The sequence below is a fragment of the Sarcophilus harrisii genome, chromosome 2 (genome assembly GCF_902635505.1).
Source record: "Sarcophilus harrisii chromosome 2, mSarHar1.11, whole genome shotgun sequence".
In the NCBI taxonomy this organism is placed as follows: domain Eukaryota; kingdom Metazoa; phylum Chordata; class Mammalia; order Dasyuromorphia; family Dasyuridae; genus Sarcophilus; species Sarcophilus harrisii.
Genome location: NC_045427.1, coordinates 434,080,360 through 434,097,531, shown reverse-complemented (window position 1 = coordinate 434,097,531; position 17,172 = coordinate 434,080,360). Strand labels below are relative to the sequence as shown.

Genomic DNA, 17,172 nt, shown 5'->3' with positions numbered 1-17,172 from the left:
GTGGTCATATAGTGTCTTTTGGGAGGAGTCAGGTTATCCTGATTACAAGAAGGCAGGAATATAAAAAAACAGAGACTTAATGGGAAGAGAATTCCACATAGTACAGTATACCTAAGTAATTGTAGAACAGAATGGAATAAAAATTAGGGACAGGTAGAAAGGATCAAGAAGGCTAGGAATGAGGGAGAGTGACAGCTGAACAGAAATACAACAAGAATAGGATAGAAAAGAATTTTTACCTGGTTATCCTTCAATTATGTATCTCAGAGATTCAGAGGGAAGAAGGAATTTCCTCCTCTGTAAAATTAACTGGAGAAAGAAATAGCAAACCCCTTCAGTGTCTTTGCCAGGAAAACCCCAGATGGGATCACAGAGAGTCAGATATGATTGAAGAACAATAGCATGTATATCTTGGGCCCTAGATGGGATGTTATGATTTTCTTATCCTGGAAGGGAACTAGGATTCTTCTTCTTGCCCATTCAGAGGCTAGAGATTCCTAGTGCCAAGGAGCTTTAAAAAAAAATACTAAGTTTTTATTTTTCCAAATATATGCAAAGATAGTTGTCAACATTCATCTTTATAAACCATATGTTCCAAATTTTCCTCCCCCCTCTTCCCTTTCCCCCTCTCCTAGACACCAAGCAATCAAATATAGGTTAAATGTGAAATTTTTCTAAACATATTTCCATATTCATCATGCTGTGCAAGAAAAATCTGATCAAAGGGGAAAAAATGCCAAAAAGAACCCAATAACAACAAAGGTTAGTTCTCTCTATAGATGTGGATGACTCCTTCCATCCCAATTCTGTTGGAATTGTTTTGAATCACCTCATTGTTGAAAAGAGCCAACTCCCTGTCACAGTTAATCATCATATAATCTTGTTCTTGCTGTGTACAATGTCCTCCTGGTTCTGCTCACTTCATTTAAAATAAGTTTATTTAAGTCTTTTCAGGCTTTTCTGAAATCAGCCAATTTGTCATTTCATATAGAACAATTATGTTCTATTACCTTCACATACTATAACTTATTTAGCCATTCCCCAAATGATGGGCATTCACTCAATTTCCAATTCGCCAAGGGTTTTTTGTTGTTGTTGTTGTTTTTTGCTTATAGAAGACTACGGCATATTTTATGAGCACCGGCAGCTCAACTCCAATTCCAGCTAAGATGTTTATTTGATTGGAAGTAGGTTTGAGCTATTAACTCTCTGGGCTTCAGACTTCTCATCTGTATAAAAACCTGCAGTCTCATGATTTATTTTGGTAGCTGTGATATGCTGGTAAAATGTCTAATAACTGACTGGGTGGTTTGAAGGAAAGACATGGCCATACTTTAAATTTAATTTGTATTGTTAACATTTTCTCCATAGTCTTTGAGAGTCAAGGTTGAGCTGGCTCCAGCACATCCCTGGTAGAGAGGCTCTGATGCTGGACTTGGTGGTCTTGAGACTTGGTTAGTGAGGAGCTGCTCTGTGGGTGGATGATATTAGGCAGGGAGGAGTATCAGAGAGATTATAGGGAAGTAAGTTGGGGTGAATCATCATTCCCCTCCCCTAGTACTAGTTCCCAGGACTGGAAGATTTTATTTTGTTCTTCTAGATTGGCTGGAGGGCCATCTAGTGGAAGTTTATCCTGGGAAGCAGGGGATAGAGGATAGAGATGGAGATGAGGGGAGATAGCTATCAGCATAGCCCATTCCTACCTGGGTGCTTTACTGTACAAAGCTAATATAGGAGTTTATAATTTTTTATTTTTTTTGTAGTCATATTTTAGCTTTATTTATTTATTTATTTTTAGTAATTATAACTTTTTATTGACAGAACCCATGCCTGGGTAATTTTTACCACATTATCCCTTGCACTCACTTCTGTTCCAACTTTTCCCCTCCCTCCCTCCACCCCCTCCCCCAGATGGCAAGCAGTCCTATACATGTTAAATATGTCATTTTATCCTAGATACAATATATGTGTGCAGAACTGAACAGTTCTCTTGTTGCACAGAAAGAATTGGATTCAGAAGGTAAAAGTAACTGGGGAAGAAAAACAAAAATGCAAACAGTTTACATTCATTTTCTAGTGTTCTTTCTTTGGGTGTAGTTGTTTCTGTCCATCCTTGATCAATTGAAACCGAGTTAGATCTTCTCTTTGTCGAAGAAATCCACTTCCATCCGAATACATCCTCATACAGTATCGTTGTTGAGGTATATAATGATCTCCTGGTTCTGCTCATTTCACTTAGCATCAGTTCATGTAAGTCTCGCCAGTCCTCTATGTATTCGTCCTGCTGGTCATTTCTTACAGAACAATAATATTCCATAACATTCATATACCACAATTTACCCAACCATTTTCAAATTGATGGGCATCCATTCATTTTCCAGTTTCTAGCCGCTACAGACAGAGCTGCCACAAACATTTTGGCACATAAAAGTCCCTTTGCCTTCTTTAGTATCTCTTTGGGTATAATTTTTCTCAAATATAGATGTCAGTTTTAGATAATGACAACATCCATTAACCCTACTTTCTTTTTCTAATCTCTAACTTTTTTTCTTTCACATTTTGAACAAGTTACATTTATATAGCACTTTAAGGTTGTGAGCCATCAGTGTCTATAATATTATCCTGGTCTTATGGGTAGGCTAACTAATTTAAGCTCAATTTATAGGGTCACAGAATTTAAAGCTAGAAGGGACTTTTGAAATTATAACCTAACCTTTTCCAAAATTTTGCAGATGAGACATCTGAAGTTCAGAGAATTAGAAGTAACTTGCTGAAATTCCTTCTACGACACAAATATAGTACTGATACCTAACCCAGGAAAAGCCAAAGCAGAGAAAGAAAATTACAGACTAATCTCTCTAATGAATATTGAGACAAAAATTTTAAATAAAATATTAGCAAAGAGATTACAGCAACTTATCAGCAGGATAATACACTAAACCAAGAAGGATTTATACCAGGAATGCAGGGCTAGTTCAATATCAGGAAAACTATTATCATAATGGACCATATCAATAACAAAACTAACAGAAATTATATGATAATCTCAATAGATGCAGAAAAACTTTTGGCAAAATACAGCCCCCATTCCTACTAGAGAACATAGGGATAAGATGGAGTTTTCCTTATTATTTTAAGCAGTATTTATCTAAAACCAAGAGCAAGCAATATTTGTATGGAGAAAAGCTGGATGCATTCCCAATAAGATCAGGAGTGAAACAAGGATACCCATTATCACCACTATTACTCAATTGTACTAGAAATGTTGGGTTTTTATTTGGCAAATTTTGTCTTTTTATGTTGGCAAAATCTTGGAAAAGGTTAGGTTATAATTTCAAAAGTCCCTTCTAGCTTTAAATTTATTTCAGAAGTAACTTGCTGAGGTAGCAGAACCAGGGAATTCTGACTCCAAATTCAAGGTCCTTTCCCACTGCGGGCAAAGGCACGCATTAGAAACCCTGATTAAGTGTTCAGGGTTGGTGAGCCTTGTTGAAGTACGTGGACACGCAGTCCACAACACTCTCCCGGAGTTGGAACCATATTTAAAATGTAATTGAGAAATATTTAACAAAATATATAACAATACTTGATGTTACCTTTGGAAACTTAGTTGATTTGTGACCATGGGGATCTTTGTGAATGGATTAGGGAGGGGCCCGTTTCTGTTTGAGGTTGACATCCCTGTGAATGGGAAGATTAGGTAAATTCGGAATGATTGGTCGCAGGGTCCTGAATACCCTGTGGGTACCTTCCACAAAGACAGGAGCCTGCCCAAGTGGGGGAGGGCAGTTGACTCAGTTATGTGATCTGCAAAATGGGAATTTAAACATTTCAAGTGCCTGCCCGGTGGGATTAAGAGAACCACATTTATGAAACACTTTTTTTTTTTTAATTTAATAGCCTTTTATTTACAGGATATATGCATGGGTAACTTTACATTTACAAATAAAAGGCTATTAAATTTTTTTTTTAAAGTTCAAATCCTTTATCTCTTTATTTTTTTTTTATTTAATAGCAAAAGGCTATTAAATTAAAAAAAAGCATATATCCTGTAAATAAAAGGCTATTAAATTAAAAAAAAAACAAAAACAAAAAACAATTGCCAAATCTCTTGTTCCAATTTATAAAGCACTTCTGTAAAAATCACACCCCCACAGTAACGGGCTGGAATATTAAATAGGCTTCCAGCGTCGGGGCCGGGACCTTGGAGCCTCACTCCCACCCCGAGGAGTCTCCTATGGGCGGTTCCAGCCTCTCAGCAGCATCCCCCGCCCCCGGGGCACGCTCCTCCCAAGCGAGGAGGGAGGAAGGACTGGACACCATCCCCTCGGTCTATCCCAGGCAGGGAATAGTCTCCGGCTCCCGATGTGGAAGAATCCAATCAACGGCGTCAGGGGGAACATTGTGAGACCGGACCACATATCCGGAAAAGGGATGCTTTTATTCTCGACTACAAATGTGTCGTGGAGCTTCATTGAGATTAAAAAACAAACAAACAAACAAACAAACAAACAAACACCTGAAATAACTCGGGATTCCTCTAGTAAGAGCTGGCAAAGTTTTAAAATTTCATTCTTAAAAAAAGTCATTTGGGCTGATCTCGGCGCAGAGCCTTTTGGGTGATGTAGTTTCCTTTGGGCCTACTTCTCCATTGGTTGAAGGCGTCCGAGGACAACATTTCCCAGCAGGCTTCGGAAGCCCAAGATTCTCCGGCGAAGGATGAGGGCGTTTGTGTCTCTTTCCTTCCCGCGGGCTCTCGGCCGCGGCGGCTGCCGCGCTGACCAATCGGAAGGCGCAGAGCCCCGCGCTTCCCGTCTTCTGATTGGAAGATTCAGACTCAAAAGTCCTCTTTCAAATCTTTAACGGGTAGCGAGTTGAGTTGCCCCAGCTGGAGGCGTAGGCACCGGCGGTACAGCTTGGAGGTGAGTGAGTGCAGGCGTTGCCTGTCCGCGCGTTTCTTCCCCGGCGTCAGTCCCCTCGCCCCCTTCGGCACCTTGCGGCCTCCCGCGGGGTTCGGAGGGCAGTGCTTTGCCCCCCCTCTCTCGCTAGTCCCCGGCGCTTCTCCCTGGCCTCCCTCGTCGAGCTGGAGGTCTGGGTGGGCCTCGTTCCTTGGCGTCTCCTTTCTTATCCTCCGGCTCCTCCCTCGGGAGAAATGGGGATCGGGGCGTCGAGGGGCCCGGCCCCTGGCATAACAAGAACCGCTCCCGTTTCAGGGAGCGAGGGAGAGGATGGGCGTCACTCACATACTTGTAGCGGCGGAGTCAAATTCCGGGGAACGGACCCGCCCGAGACCGCTCAATTTCCTCAGCGCTAGAACTGGAATTCGGGTTTATGATGCCCAAAATTGGGGGGGGGAGGGGGGCTTAGCTTCCATTTTCTCACATTTACTGACGGTTTGCTAAACGCTTTCCCATCCCTTATCTTCTCCTTGGGTTGTTCATCATTGTTGCAGCTTTACACGTGGGAGAAACAAGTTCCGAGAGTGAAGTTTTGTTTTTTTTAGACAAGCCACTGTTAAGTTCCGTGAACATTAAGTATTTGCTGTGTCCCCAGCCTTTGGTAGTAGGGGTGACGACGAAAAAGCTCGTTTCAGCAGAAAGTGGATTTGAACTTGAAGGCGTTCGGTGTGACTCTCCGCTGCTGTTTATAACCTGAGCATGTTTCTCTGCCGTCTTAGCCCTAGTTTCTTTTTCTGTAAAACTAAAAGAAATGGGGCTGAATGCTCCAAAGGCTACTCTTTAAATCCATGATCAATCCCTACTTGCTTTCCATAGGATAGACTAACACATTTACATAGATAAGGGAGAGGAGTAAAAGTAGCTCCCTTGGGAACCAGACAATAGTTCCCTAGCTGAGATTCTAATCGATCTTGGGTGATCTTTTGACATTCATTCCTCTAGGAACTAGTTGTATTCTTACTTTAAACCTATAGAAACCAAGCTTGAAAGGAGTCCTTGTGATAAGAATCTTGTCAGTTTCTGCGGGAGTGACCTTGGGTTGCACGTTTAATCTTGGTGGGCCTCGGATGACTTCTCCAAAATCTCTAGATGCTCCCTCTTGGTCTTCCTTCTTGCCTTCACCACCATCATCTTCCTCATTCCTTTCAGCCCTTGGAGCTGACCATCCTGGTGTCTCTTGCAAAATGGTGGCCAACGATCAGAAACGACTGTATTAATTTGAAGGTGGTGCAATTTAAGACGGAGGCACATGTAACTTAGTAGAACGAAAGTCTATTGTGGAACATCAGAGTTTGTCAGTGAGGCAGACCAGATTCAGATTTGATGAGCAACCAATCAAAGAAACAGGTACACCTGTACAATTGAGAATGGAGGATGAAGATACAATCGATATATTGCAGTAAAGATTAGGAGACTTATCAAAAATAGAACCTTTGGCGCAGTGAATAGAGCGCCAGCCCCCGGAGTCAGAAAGACCTGATTTCAAATCTGGTCTCAGACACATAACACTTTCTAGCTTGTGACCCTGGGCAAGTCACTTAACTCCATGTGCCTCAGAGGAAAAAAAAATAGAACCTTCAACTCCAGAACTGTGCTCCACAGGAAAACAATTCATTTACAATTAGAAAACCAAGATTTGGTTCATTCATATCCTGCCTACGGCAGTATAGTTTTCTCATTTCTTTGATTCCCTCCCCCATTCCTTTATTGTACATAAAGCAACTTGTGTATAATGTGTAATTTTTAAAAAACTAAATGATATTTTGAGCAACTTCAAATGGAAATGGATAAGGGAAAAAAACGTTCTGTGAAAATTTTCCTTCTCTATTAGTAATGCTCATTCAGCTTTCATCTTTATATATTCTCATAAGTTACTTTACTCAATATTTAACAACAAAAAACCCACCAAAAATCTTTGCATATCTTGTTTGATTAGATAATTTGTGTTTTTCTTTTATCATTGTAAAACTAAGGAGAGTTTTATAACTTTTTTGTATGTCTAGGGCAATCTCTCAGTAGAGATAAATTATTGTAAAGAACTCAATCTTAGTTTTTCTTTCAAATCAAATATCTTGTTTAAATACACTTCTTGTTTATAATTTTTTTTTTTTTTTTTTTAAGAAGAGGTTTAGACTAGAATCCCACTGAAGTTTCTCCCAAGCTCTAAGTCTATGAACCTAATTGATTTAACCAGTCACAACTAGATCCTCCTCTTAGAACCCAGGTCTTCATGGTGTTCAGATCCATGTGATGAGTGGAAGGAGCATCAGATTTATGGTTGGGAGACATGTGTAAACTTTAAAACACCATAGAAATGAAAGTTACCAGTCAGTCAACAAGTTTTGATTAATCACTTGGTAAGTAATCCTAGAGATAAATTTAGTGCTTTTTTATATGGCATCACTTGTAATTTCATTGTCTTTATTTTGATGTTGCATCTTTCTTCCTTGGACATCTTTTTTTCCTGCCTCCCCAGCCCTTGGTTATCCTGAAGACAAGAAAAGATCTTGATTTCCTAATATTTTTCCTAGGATGCGTCATTTGTTTAGGTAGTATGTCCAAGTATCTATTCTGAAATGGACTTTCCTTCTACTGTACTGTTTCCATCGAATTTCTCTCATTCATCATTGTAGACTGGGAATGTGCTAGATACTTTGAAAATACAGAAGTATGAAATATAGCAGTTTGCTCCAAAGATGCTTCCTCCGTATTTAAGGATGTACAAAACATTTTGGAGACTAGTATAAAATAGTTTCTGATATATCTTTCAAGGATCTAGCTTTATATTTGTCAATTCAACCTTCATGAAATTGATTTCTCATCTCACCAAAAAGGGAGCTGTCTAGTAGAAATTCTTTGTTGTCTTATTTGGTAGAAGTAATTCCTTTTTAAAAATGTTCGTGTGTTGGCTAGAGTACAGGAAGACATGTTCAGCAACATTGAATTCCATCTAGCATCTCAGATATGGGAAGGTGTTAATTCATTAATATAAAAGAGTTTAACTCCATGAATGAAATAAGAATTTGTGATAATCCTAGTTAAAGAAGGTGACTTTTCACCAGGAAATATATATTATTTTGAAAAGGGGGTCCACAGAGTTTTACTCTGCAGTAAGAAATTAATAAATTCATGGAAACATGAAAAGATTTATATGAAATGATGCAGAATAAAATAGATCCAAATAAAAATATGTGCAATGAAACAAATTATACAATGTATAATACAATAAGTAATTTTGAACTTTGTAAATGAAAAGTTCATTAAAATGAAGTTGAACTCAAAATAATTGGAAAAACCAATTAAGGTTCCAGGGAAGAAATGATGAAACATACAGGACTTCATCTTCTTTCAACTAGAGATATCCCTCTTTTCTTTCCCCTTCTTCTATTCTCCTCTTTCTCTGAGAACTATAACCAAATCACCATTACCAATAACAAACCTGAAAAGAGTGAAGTGCATATTGGTATATTAATGGACTGTCCTTATGCTCCACTTTCTTTATGACTCCTTTTCTGGCTCTTCCATTGTCTTTCCATATTATTAGAATTAGCTTCTTAAAGACTGGGACTGGCTCTGTTATATTAGTATCCTTGTACTTGGCAGGTTATAAGAGCTTAATGATGGGTTTCATTCATTTGTCTTGGCAGTCTTGCCAGACTTGGGTACTGACCTTAAAGCTTTTCCTTCTGTTTCTTCCTTTGGCTTCTCTCATTTAGAAGTGTTTCTAATCAAGAGTATGGTACTCCATAATCATCTAACATCTGTACTCCATTAAGGTATTCAGAAAGGGAGGTAGTGCAAGTATTTTTTTTCTTCACTTTATATATAGATAGAGCTCATAAACTTGGGGAAATTAGGGAACTTGCTTAAGATCACATAGCTAGAAAATAACAATGATTTTTTTTCCCCCTGATATACCAGGCAGCTAAGTAAACTTCCATTCTTATCAGTTTGGAGTTTGCAGAAGTAGCTGGTCTAGGTGCAAAAATTATAACTGTTGCTATAATTATGATACTGGCAAAATTTTTTCACAAAATGAAGTATTCATTGGATTGTCACTATTTCTTTAATCCTCTCTAGGTTTTCTGTCCAACCATCTACTCTGGACTTTTGCCTCCTGTTTGTTATCTCTTCCTTCTCTTCCTACCTCTTTTACCCCATCTAGTTACCTTAAGACTAGAAGAATTTATACCCATGCCAAGCCTTACTTGTTTCTTCTAGGACTGCTCTTGGCAGAAGATTGCATTCCAGTCTTTCAGATAATTTGGGAGAGGTTACTTTGGGCTTTCACTCTCATCCTGTGGGCAAGTGGACCCGCAGATTGACAGGTAAGCTGGAGGTTAGGGTCTGTTCCTAGAATGAAACACACACACACAAAAGGGGGGAGGGGGGGAATAAAGGGGAAATAATTTAGGCTAATTTGATAATTTTGTTGATCATCTCAAAATTTGTTGCTAACTTTGATATGAAAAGAGGGAAGAAAATGGTTGATATGTTGCTAACTGTAAAGTGATTAAATAGATGGCTGAACCAATGGATTTGGGAGGTAGTTTCAGGAAGAATGCACTACTTATCAGGTGTCCCAGCTAAATCATATTATAATTAACTGGAAAATATTGGTAAACACTTTTTTTAAGGCAATGATAACCAATTTAAGCAAAATGAACAGATTTTTGAAGGAAAGTAATAGATGTAATCATGCAATTAGACTATTAGAATTGTCAGGGACCTCATAAAAGTCTATGAATAACATATGTATTCTGATCATTTTATTTAGTCCTGATTCCTTTATTATATAAATGAGGCAGTTTGAAATTCAGAGAAGGAAAGGGTTTGTGGCAGATCTGCCTGTCCTTGGCTTCCTGATCCTTTCAGTTATATATAATCTTTAGTTTTGTTGGGGTTTTGGGGTGGCATGCTTATTTAAAAACACAAACTAAATAGGTACTTATTAATGCAGTGTTAATTCATTTGAATTTGTCATTTTTGAGATTTCTTTTGGTATTTTTGTTTTGCCTCCTAAGTTTCTTGAAGAGTTAATTTTCATAGATTATTAGAACTGAGAGAGACCTTTTGAGCTCAAACAGGTTGTTCATTCAATATCTGATTCACTTTCAATTTGCTATTTTTCTTTATTTCTAGTGAGTACTGAAACCAGAAAGCTTGTTACTTTGATTACCAGTATCATCAGTTTCCATTTAGGGCCCAAGGAATGCCTAAAGGTGAACTGTTATTTAGAGAACCCTGAAGGTAATGGTCTCTTCCCTGAGGGAAATGAAAAGAGAAAACTTCTTTTTAAGGATAACATATGAAATAGTCTAGAAGGGGTGGGGTGAGGGAAATGCTGGAAATATTAGATTTGCTTCATGTTTCTTGACAGTGATGGATTAAAACAAATGTTCTTGTGTCCTGTGCTGACTTCTGAGTGTTTGGATGCTGGAGGATTGTCATTGGATTTAAAATTGACCCAATTTTGGAAGCTTCTTAGATCTGTTTCTGTAAACAGATCTAGTTTCAACATTGAAGAAGTTAGCAAACTTAAATGTGGAAACACAAAGTCCATTAAACTTCCTTCAGATTTAGTTTGTGACTTTGATTAACAGTCAAGACTGCATGCTGGATTATGTTGCCATTTACTGACTCCCGCTAATCCCTTATGTACAAGAAAAAAATATGTAGGTGTTTTCTCTGTGGGCATGATGAAAATAACTTGACTCCATTTAACTTGTGGTGCTGAAACTAGATCTCTCTTCTCTTGTGAAGGGAGGCAGGGGTATCTCTTGGGAAATGGCACTAATAAGACTGCTTGTGATAATTATTGGTACTTGGCTGCCCCCAAGCAGTGTTCTTCACTGCTATTCACAAAAGTCAAACCATTTCATGATTTACATGATTTATTCTCTCTATTTTAACTGGCAAAGTTAGTTGGGAATCTTAATCTTACAGAAGAATTTACTAGGTTACTTTATGATTTCAGTTTCAAAACATAGAAGAAAGTAATCTTTTGAAAGCAATTAAGTGTCTAAAGTTTTAATTTCATGTTCTGCCTACTACATCTTGTAATTTAATTTATAGTCTTTCCTCATGAGGCCGACATAACTTTACAAATCGAATAGAGTCTAGGCATCATTTAAGTCTGTTTTTCTTAGAATATTGCAGCTACTTGACCACTGTCTCAACACTGCTTAGAATGTACTCTCTTGCAACTAACTACCTTCCACAACCTGTACCATTTGATTTATGGAACTTGTCAAGGCTAGTCTATTTTTGGATGAAGAGTGAAGAGAGACAGGCTGGGAGTGGCTGATATCAGGAATACATGGAAATTGAGGGATTATGTTGCAACTTCTGCAATTCTTTCTTATAAATACTTATTTTTCTGGTTCTTCTTTTTCTATCAGTCCTCTGAAGCCCATGTAGAAGCTTAAAATTTCTTGGAAACCCACGAACTTTATAGCTCACTAGCACTTTCTTTTTTGCCAGTGACTTTAAATACTTATAGGTGCTCATACTCACAAAATTGCAATTTAGCCATAGGAATAGGCTTGCAAATATAGACAGCTCTAATCAGGGACCAGATTTTCAACAACTATTTGACCATGTTGTAGGCAAAGTATTATGCTAGGCATTCTGGATGTTCTATCCCAAGACACATAGAAGATAGATGCTTTTGTTACAAAACTTAAAAGTCTGACAGAGGGACGATTACTGAGTTTTTAACTATGTGTTGCCAGATCATAAGTACAATAGAAGTTCATAGAATGGAATGTGATTTCCAGACTGGTTGCTGATCATGGATTTAGAGTTCACTGAGGGCTTTAGTACATCTAGGTCACCTAGACCAATCCCCTCATTTCAGAGATGAGGAAATAAACCCAGAAGGTTTAGTCATTTGCCCAAGGTTACAGAGGTACTAAATCATGTAGTTGGGATTTGAACCCATATCATCTGACTCCAAACCCATGTCTTTTTGCACTCTGTCATCTTACCTATGAACTTATCCTAAGGTTGGGATAGTCAGACTAGGCTGGGATAGTCAGACAAGGCTGAGGGAGGAGCTATGGAACTTGGACTGGGCTTTGAAGAGTGATTGGTCCTTAGGAATATATTTGGGGAGAAATAACAGAAGTGAAGCCATAAGCAAAATATAAGCAGATGGGAATATGTCTTTGCATCCATGTTACAAGAAGTTTTGAGAACATGGATCTTTCAGGAAAGAAGGCTGCTTTTTGAGGAGGACTAAGGCTAAGTAAGGTGTGAAAGAACAACTTAATTTGTGAAGGATCTTGAAAGGTCTGAAGAGCCTCAACTTGATAAAATACAGAGCCTGTTATAGGTTCTTGGTAAGGACAGTGACAAACATGTATTTTCAAGTGAATAGGTGTTTATTGAATATCTCTATACCTTCTTGAGTATTGTGGACTTGATCATTTAGTTTTTCTTGACACTAGTTTCAGAGCATTTTGTCTTGTTTCTGGTATTCATTTACCTTGCTTCTCAGTGACAGAAGTATCATTATTATTTCAAGTTATTTCTAGAATGTCACCTGAAAGAGAAAATTTAGGTAATTGTAAAGTAATATAAAACCATTTATTTGGAGCCTCAACTTTAAATACATCTAATCTAATTACCTTATTGTCTAATCTAATTGTCTTATTTAACAGATGAGGAAACTAGGAGGGAAAATGGCCTTGCCCAATTAGTGGCAGATACCAGAATATGATTAACATCTTTTGCCTGCCAGTTTAGGACTCTTTGTATTATATTCTACTTTTTTTGAATTTTCATGATTTGCATTAACTTGAATCATAGCATTTGTATCTTCTTCCATGTCAAATCTTGTAAATTTTTTAAACATTTGTGATTTCACACCTCAGTGATACATGGCACTAAGTGAAAACAGATAGGTAGAGAAGCAGATATTTTTATAGGAAAGCCTGCAGGCTAGAATGGAAAGATTTTGGAGGTCAAGAAACTTTTAATTTCAGCTTTTCTACTTGGATAGGTTATTGGTTTCAGCTGCCTTCTGTATTAAATGGCAAGGTAGTGTCCGAGGTTTTTACTAGTTCTGAACATCTACAATTCCACGTGTGAAATTACTTCCTTGAAGTTATATTCAAACCTTGATTTATACCTTAGATATCCTCTTGTCCCTTCTACATAAGACCCAGAGAATCTTTCTTACCTGAAGTCACATAACTAGTTAGTGGCAGAACTGGGACCAATTTCCTCAATCCTAGTTTAGTGTTCTTGTCTCATTAGTTTTAATATAATTTACCAGTAAATGAAGGGTCAAGCACCAAAGCCCTTTTGTTTCAGTTCTTAATTGAAAAAGCCTTTTCAAAGTCCCTAAGTCTGCTCTTTTGCGTTAATAAAAATAGACAAATAAAATGAACATAATTGAATTTTTACTTGAAGATTTTCTTTCCATTTATTAATGTTAGACACTAGACAGTGAAGTTATAGGAGAGAGAAGTCCTCATTGCTTCTCCCCTGAATATTGTAAGTAATGTAGTTTACTGACTAAAGTACTCAAATTTTCTGTGTTTTTCCAATTCAAACCTTCCAAAGCAATCTTTTTTTTTTTTTTTTTTTTTAAATATAACTTTTTATTCACAGAGCCCATGCCTGGGTAATTTTTTTTACAACATTATCCCTTGCACTCACTTCTGTTACAACTTTTCCCCTCCCTCCCTCTACCCCCTCCCCAAGATGGCAAGCAGTCCTATACAAGTTAAATATGTCACCGTGTATCCTAGATACAATATATGTGTGTAGAACCGAACAGTTCTCTTGTTGCACAGGAAGAATTGGATTCAGAAGGTAAAAATAACTTGGGAAGGAAAACAAAAATGCAAGGAGTTTACATTCATTTCCCAGTGTTCTTTCTTTGGGTGTAGTTGTTTCTGCCCATCTTTGATCAGTTGAAACTGAGTTAGATCTCTGTCGAAGAAATCCACTTCCATCAGAATACATCCTCATACAGTATCGTTGTTGAAGTGTATAATGATCTCCTGGTTCTGCTCATTTCACTTAGCATCACTTCATGTAAGTCTCGCCAATCCTCTCTGTATTCTTCCTGCTGGTCATTTCAAAGCAATCTTAATACACAGTTCTGATCATGTAACTTCCATTTGCTTGATGAGTAAAATTTGAACAATGTAGCTTGGCATTCGAGGTCCTTTATAATCTATAGCATTCCTTTTCGGTCTTACATCTCCATCACTAGTCTACTTATTCCACATTACAGCCAATTGAAGTGCTCACCATTCTGCATCCTTTTTTTAGCCCTCTTCTAGCTCTGCTTTTGTTGACCATTCTGTATGACCATTAGAACCATAGCCTAGCTTTTCCTATTGAAATCCTTTTTTTTTTTTTTGGACCTTTTTTCTTGAATCTTCTTTGGAGTTTTACACTGGTCACTTAGCTAGAAGTGTGATTCCTGCCTTTTCATATTGCTATATGATCTTTTCTATGTTTTCATATTATTTGCATTCTAATTATATGTTCATGTTTTATCTGATACCCTCATGCCCCACATATTATAAATTCCTTTAGGGCAAAGATAGTGTCATTGTTTATCTTCTTAGTCTCAAGGCCTAGCACTTTGTCTTTGCTTCTGTCATTCTCTTCCTCTCAGCTCCCAGCCTCTCGAAAAATCTACTCATTTCTTAAAACTATTCAAATGTTATCACTTCCATGATGTTTTCTTTGATCTTTCTTTGGACTTTCCTAGGATTTGTACCTTTCATTTATATTCAGTTTTGAATTTTAATCTTTTCTATGTCAAACACTCTACTAGATTGTAAACTTGGTGGATACAGACAATTTTTAACTTATTATAACTTTTCTTGCTGAGCATAGCTTTTTGACAGTAATAGGTTCTTTGAGTAAAAATATTACTGTAATTAGGGAGATGTTTTCTCTTGCTTTCTTACAGGGTGACTGTCATAAATAGCTGTCTTCCAATGAGGGAGTTCCTAATTTTGCCACACTAAAGCTCTGGCGTTTTGTATCAGAATCAGCTAATTTTGAAATGTGATGCTAAATTTCTAATTTGGCAGGTTGGCTTGTTTGGGGGAATGTGATGACGCATGTGCCTTTTTTTTAAAGTGAGGAGTGTTGACAGAAACTCAATCCTGATTGAAGGGTAGAGGAAAGCATCCAATTCCCACCATGCCTGCAACTCTGTTAACAGTTGGTTTTGGCCTTGGCTTATTCCATTTCCCACTTAGCTTCTGTGGGCTTTTAAAAAAGTTTCTACCACCTGAATTTGTCCAAGGTACTTACTTCGGTAGAAGTATTGCTTTCATTTTTATACTTGAACAAGTCACTTGACCTCAGTTTCCTCATTTGTTAAATGAGGAGATTCTCTTGAGCCCTCCTAGCTCTACTGATCACATTTCTGATATCTCAACTAAGCCAAACAGTTGTTTTAATAAAAGACAGTCAGGTTAGACTTTTGTGGAAGCAAAGGAAGAAAATGGTCTGGTTCACTGCATATGATATAAGGGGGCACCCGTCAATGAGGAATAGCTGAGCAAACAGATATATGTAATGAAATATTTTTTAACATTAAGAAATATTAGGAATTCATATTCACAGAAATATGGGGAAACCAAAGTATGACATGTTCAGGATCTCCTGCGTACCCCATACTTTCTTTTTTAAAGAAAAGTTAAGTTGGCTTCAGGGCAACTTTTGTTACCATAAAAGACTGCTATAAATACTTTGGTCTGTATTAGAACTTTGGTTTTGTCTTTAACTTCCTTAGTTTAGTTACTTTTATTGCATAATTCCAAATGGTTATTCAGAATGATTCCATCAAGATGTTAATAATTTTAAGATTTCACTTAAATATAGGTTAAGCACTTCTCTTACAGACTCTTTTCTTCTTTTTTCCCCCAGAAGCAAGTATCTTTCTGGGAGTTCATGAGTTGACTATAAGCCTGATGGTTTTAGGAAAACCTTGTGTATAAAAATCTGAAAGAAATGCATTTGCTCCACAGGAGAGTGCTTTAAGCAGTAAGATGTTTAAAATAGAATTTAATTGATGTAAATAGTTTATGGACACATTTTCTTTAAACGCTCAGGCACTAAACTTAAATTACCTTACAACTATTAGGGCTGCATTATGAAGTAGTGTTGATTTGGCAGGAATCTAGAATCTGTTAGCCAACTGATAGTGTGTTTAGGGAGATTGAAAAATCTGTGATTTCTTTTTTAAAAATTCTTTAAAAATTTTTTTGAGATCCTTTTTATGAGATTTAAAAATCCATATCTGGTTTTGTAGCTCTCAAAAGGTGCCTTTTTTTTTTTTTAATCCAAACCAAATGATATTTGTATAAGATGTTTTGCAAGTCTTAAGATGCTGTATAAATTTCAGATATCACTGTTAAATATTCTTATCTTTGCATACCTCTTACTTTGTGTCAGTCACACTCTGTAGTTGAGTTGCTGTTTTCAAAATGCTAGGAGAGGTTGATGTATTACATTCTCTCCTCTTATCTCCTCCTTCCCTTTTCCCCTTTGGTGTCTTCCTTCACATACCAGTCTGGGAAGCATGCCCAATCACCTGGGGTAAGCATTGGATCTTGCTAATCTTAGATTTTTCCCATGCTCCTTAATGTCTGATTTACCCAAGTAGGGAAACCTTATAATATCATTGGGTATAGTCCTCCTCCAAGATTGTCCCAGGGGCATTTTAATCACCATCACTGAGGAATAGTTTGAGAGCCAGTCTTAGACTGGTGAATGACTTCCTTAGTAAAAGTGTGTTTCAAATGAAAATGGAGAGAGAAAAGAAGTCACTAAGTAGTTTAACTAAGAATAGAGACTTCAGTTTGTCTGGTCTCTAGCTAGAAAGATAAAAAAGAGAGAATAGGAGCTCTTTTTTATACTTTTTGGGCTTTTCTTTTGCTAACCCTTTTGGAACTTAGTCTGTAGAAAGACCTAAAAGTAGAGCAGAACAAGTATCACATGTAGACATGGGAGGACTGAGTCAAAATCCTAGTTTTGACATTAATTTTGTTACCTCAAATAAGCCTGTAACTTTTCTGAATCTCTGCCTTGTGCCCTCTTCCTCTACTTCTTTTTCTCAAGCTCTGCTTTTCTCCCCTTGCTCTCTATTATCTCTCACCCTGAGCTGTCTCTTTCCTATTTGCCTATTCTTCCCCTTCTTCTATCTTATTCTCATTTCATCTTGATTTTTCTT

At 37.4% G+C, this 17,172-nt stretch overlaps 1 protein-coding gene across 5 annotated transcripts in view; it reads left to right on the top strand.

Annotated features, from left to right (window-relative positions):
- Positions 1-4,713: 4,713 nt before the first annotated feature.
- Positions 4,714-17,172, top strand: part of TPX2 (TPX2 microtubule nucleation factor) — a 63,163-nt gene continuing 50,704 nt past the window's right edge. Inside the window, exons 1-3 of one of the 5 annotated variants that reach the window (XM_023507349.2) lie at positions 4,714-4,922; positions 9,180-9,286; positions 10,101-10,208. The gene's annotated coding sequence lies outside the window, so the exon portion shown is untranslated. The remainder of the gene's footprint in view (positions 4,923-9,179; positions 9,287-10,100; positions 10,209-17,172) is intronic. The other 4 variants (XM_023507346.2, XM_012553627.3, XM_031954123.1 and 1 more) reach the window with 4 other exon arrangements.